Genomic DNA, 4980 nt, shown 5'->3' on the forward strand with positions numbered 1-4980 from the left:
GCAGAGAGAGGGGGGTTGTCTTTTGTTGCTGGGTCCCTCCCACCACTCACATGACATGTGTGACTTCATTTCCTCGGGTGCTGACTGACCTGATCAAAGATCCCATAGCTATAGGATCTTTGATCGTTCCCCCTCTTGCCCTGAGAGCAGGTCGTTTGTGGCCTTTTGTACCCCTGCCGACCTCAGGCAGCGTGGGCCGGGGCTAGTTACACAATGAACACCGGCACAACACTGCCAAAGTCTTGTGTAGGAACTTCCTACACAAAGCTGTAGCAAAAGCAAAGTCTTGTGTTGGAAGCAACTGATCAAAGCAAAGATGAAACATAGAAACATAGAAATTAGGTGCAGTAGTAGGCCATTCGGCCCTTCGAGCCTGCACCGCCATTCAACATGATCATGGCTGATGAAGAAGGGTCTCGACCCAAAACGTCACCTATTCCTTCTCTCCAGAGATGCTGCCTGACCCGCTGAGTTACTCCACCTTTTTGTGTCTATCTGCCAAAGCTTTAACCCCTTAGCTTCTTCTTCTTGCGTATGGCGAGCACAGCCTAAAGTTGTAGGACAACTTGTTCTATTTGATCTTATTTGATTGTGCACGCCAGGTTGATTGCATTCGTTGAAACAGGGCGGACCACGTGAAGGTTGCAATCTTACAACCAAACCCCTTAGCTGCTGATTGCAGAGTTTCAAGATTTTTTAAATCAAAATAAACTTTACTCAGGACAAAACGTATATGCAGGACAAGTCTGAAGAAGGGTTTCGGCCCGAAACGTTGCCTATTTCCTTCGCTCCATAGATGCTGCCTCGCCCACTGAGTTTCTCCAGCATTTTTGTCTATGAATGCAGAACAACAAGCTTTCACACATAGGGTGGTGGATGTATGGAACGAGCTGTCAGAGGAGGTAATGTGTAGGAAGGAACTGCAGATGCTGGTTTTAAACCGAAGATAGACACAAAATGCTGGAGTAACTCAGCGAGACAGGCAGCATCTCTGGATAGAAGGGATGGGGGACGTTTCAGGTCGAGCCCGACAGGACAGGTTTAGAGAGATATGGGACAAACGCAGGCAGATGGGACTAGATGTGTGGGAAAGAACTGCAGATGCTGGTTTAAATCGAAGGAAGTCTGAAGAAGGGGCTCGACTATCTAAATGGCGTCAAGTTGGGAAAAGGGGAAGTACAACGGGATCTGGGGGTCCTTGTTCATCAGTCTTTGAAAGAAAGCATGCAGGTACAGCAGGCAGTGAAGAAAGAAAATGGCATGTTGGTCTTTATAACAAGAGGAACCGAATATAGGAGCAAAGAGGTCCTTCTGCAGTTGTACAGAGCCCTAGTGAGACCACACCTGGAGTATTGTGTGCAGTTTTGGTCCCCTAATTTGAGGAAGGACATTCTTGCTATTGAGGGAGTGCAGCATAGGTTTACAAAGGTTGATTCCCGGGATGGCGGGACTGTCACATGCTGAGAGAATGGAGCAACTGGGCTTGTACACTCTGGAGTTTAGAAGGATGAGAGGGCATCTCATTGAAACATATAAGATTGTTAAGGGCTTGGCCACGCTCGAGGCAGGAAACATGTTCCCGATGTTGGGGGAGTCCAGAACCAGGGGCCACAGTTTAAGAATAAGGAGTAAGCCATTTAGAACGGAGACTTTTTCTCACAGAGAGTAGCGAGTCTGTGGAAATCTCGGCCTCAGAGGGCGGTGGAGGCAGGTTCAATGGATGCTTTCAAGAGAGAGCAAGATAGGGCTCTTAAAAATAGCGGAGTCAGGGGATATGGGGAGAAGGCAGGAACGGGGTACTGATTGGAGATGATCAGCCATGATCACATTGAATGGCGGTGCTGGCTCGAAGGGCCAAATGATCTACTCCTGCACCTATTGTCTATTGTCTATTGACCCAAAACGTCACCCATTCCTTCTCTCCAGAGATGCCGCCTGTCCAGCTGAGTTACTCCAGCATTTTGTGTCTACCAGGTGGGATGAGTGTGGCTGGGACACGTTGGCTGGTGTGGGCAAGTCGGGCCAAAGGGCCTGTTTTCTCGCTGTATGACAATAAGTGTCCCTCAGCACGTACTTCTGCAGTCTGGAGCAGCAACAGTTGACATGGTGGCGCAGCTGTAGAGTTGCTGCCTTACAGCTGCCTGCCAGAGAGCTGGGTTTGATCCCGACTATAGGCGCTGTCTGTACGGAGTTTGCCTGCTCTCCCAGTGACCTGCATGGGTTTTGCTCCGGGATCTCCGGTGTCTTCCCACATTGCAAACACGTCCAGTTTGTAAGTTAATTGGCTTCAGTACAAATTGTAAATCAAGAGTATCAAGAGAGTATCAAGAGTATCAAGAGTATATTTAATTGTCATTTGGACCCCTGGAGGTCCAAATGAAATGCCGTTTCTGCAGCCATACATTACACACAAATAGACCCCAGACACAACATAATTACATTTTACATAAACATCCATCACATAGCTGTGATGGAAGGACAAATAAACTTATCTCTCCACTGCACTCTCTCCCCCCCGATGTTAGAGTCAAAGTCAAAGCCCCCGGCTGGCGATGGCGATTGTCCCGCGGCCATTAAAGCCACGCCGGGTGGTGCGAGGTCGCACACCGGGTCTTGGTGTTGGAGCCCCCGGTGTGCGCTCGCAAAGTCCCGCATTCCAAGCCGCGCGGGGCAGTGGTGTTAGGCCCCGCTCCAGGAGCTCTGCAACCCCGCAACACGGGCGGGAGAATTCGCCGTTGCAGGAGCCCTGAAAAGCGGTCTCCCTCCAGGGATCCGCGGGCTCCCGGTGCCGCCGCCGCCGTCCGCAGACCCGCAGCAGCAGCCTCCGACTCAGCAGCAGCAGCGGCGGCAGCAGCAGCAGCAGCAGCAGCAGCAGCAACAGCGGCAGCGGCAGCGCTCCTCCACCGCTCCACCCGCTCTGGTCTCGGCCAGCTCCGCGACGGTGAGGTGAGTCGGCACCTGAGTCCCCGGCTTCTTCCTGTTGGAGGCCGCTCCTCGTTGCGGCCCCAACGACAGCTGAGACCCGACGAGAAAAGGTCGGGTCTCCAGTGCAGGGAGAGATTCAAAAGTTTCCCCCCCCCTCCCACCCCACCCCCCCACACACACACCCCAACATAAAATAACAAAAACTACATATGAACATAGACAAAAAATAATAAAAACGCGGACAGGCTGCAGAGGCCGCTGCTGACCAGAGTCGCGCCGCCTACCGTGTCCCTCGTGTGCGTAGGGTAGTGCTAGTGTACGGGATGGCGGCTGGTCGGCGCTGACTCGGTGGGCCGAAGGGCCTGTTTCGGCGCTGTGTCCCTAAACTAAACATTCCCTGACGGACAACTCGCTCTGCCGGGCATTGAACAAGGTTGGGGCCGACCAAAACGTGTCGTTCACCGAGTTGATAACAGTGTGTCAAGATGAGAGAGAGAGGGCAATGGAAACTCTTTGTGTGGCTCTGGAACTTCAGGCTAGATGGAACTTGCAGTTTGATCAAATTGTGAGACACTTCACGCTCATTGAAGTTCCCTTGAAGTGCAGCCAATTTTTGAGCAGAAAAACACCACAGACATTAATGGATAGGGCAAGCATTTTTTTGCGATGAGATGGCAGGCTGGCTCATGGAGTGCACTACCTCCTCAAATCCAGGGTAGCACGGTGGCACAGCGGTAGAGCTGCTGCCTTTACAGCGCCAGAGACCCGGGTTCGATTCTGACCACGGGTGCTGTCTGTACAGAGTTCCTACGTTCTCCCGGCGACCTCCGCTTTCCTCCCACACTCCAAAGACGTACAGTTTTTGTAGGTTAATTGGCTTGGTATAATTGTAAATTGTCCCGAGATTGTGTAGTTTCGGATCGCTGGTCGGTGTAGACTCGGTGGGCCGAAGGGCCTGTTTCTGCGCTGTATCTCTGAACTTAAAACCCAAGCTACAGTATATGCCCCCTCTGACAGTGAAACATGCCCTCAGTCGCAAAGGCCTTGCTTGCCCGCCTCAGTAGCTAAGTTCCTGAGAAGCTGGAACTCTGCCTTGCTACAGGTGTTACATGCCTGAGTACTCTGTGTGTTTATACTGGTCTGACAATGTAAGTGGGGGTACACAAAAATGCTGGGGAAACTCAGCGGGTGCAGCAGCATCTATGGAACGAAGGAAATAGGCAACGTTTCAGGCCAAAACCTTTCTTCAGACTGATAGCGGGTGGCGGGGAGAAGGAAGGAAAAAGGAGGAGGAGGAGCCCGAAGGCTGGGGGATGGGAGGAGACAGCCCGAGGGCTGAGGAAGGGGAGGAGACAGCGAGGGCTAACAAAATTGGGAGAATTCAATGTTCATGCCCCCAGGATGCAGACTCCCCAAGCGGAATATGAGGTGCTGTTCCTCCAATTTCCGGTGGTGCTCGCTCTGGCCATGGAGGAGGCCCAGGACAGAGAGGTTGGATGGGGAGTGGGAGGGGGAGTTGAAGTGTTGAACCACCAGGAGGTCAGGTTGGTTATTGCAGACCGAGCGGAGGTGTTCGGCAAAACGATCGCCAAGCCTCCGGTTATTGCGGACCGTGCGGAGCCCTAGTGGGGCCCTAGTGGTCTTCAGTGCAGGGCGGTAGGTGCTTCTGCACAGCGGGTGGTTAACCGCCTCCTATTGTTTTCTAACTACACAAAACAAGCTGCCGGCACAGCAGGCGACACAGACAGCGGTCGGAGAGAGAGCGGTGAGAGAGCGGTGCGGGGGAGAGAGAGGTGAGAGAGAGAGAGAGAGAGAGAGGCTGTCGTACAGATACATAATAAATGGTCGTGGACATACTTTTTTTTCCCCCAAAAAACATCCCGCGGGCCGGATTGAACCCCTTCGCGGGACGGATGAGGCCCATGGACCGGTAGTTTGACACCCCCTGGTTTACACACAGGGCCAAATTAAGACCCATAGAGGCCCTAAGCACTTAAAAGATTTTGGTGCCCCCATATATATGTAATTCAAAATATAAACAATAATAAACCATAA

The sequence above is a fragment of the Leucoraja erinacea genome, chromosome 37 (genome assembly GCF_028641065.1).
Source record: "Leucoraja erinacea ecotype New England chromosome 37, Leri_hhj_1, whole genome shotgun sequence".
Taxonomy (NCBI): Eukaryota; Metazoa; Chordata; class Chondrichthyes; order Rajiformes; family Rajidae; genus Leucoraja; species Leucoraja erinaceus.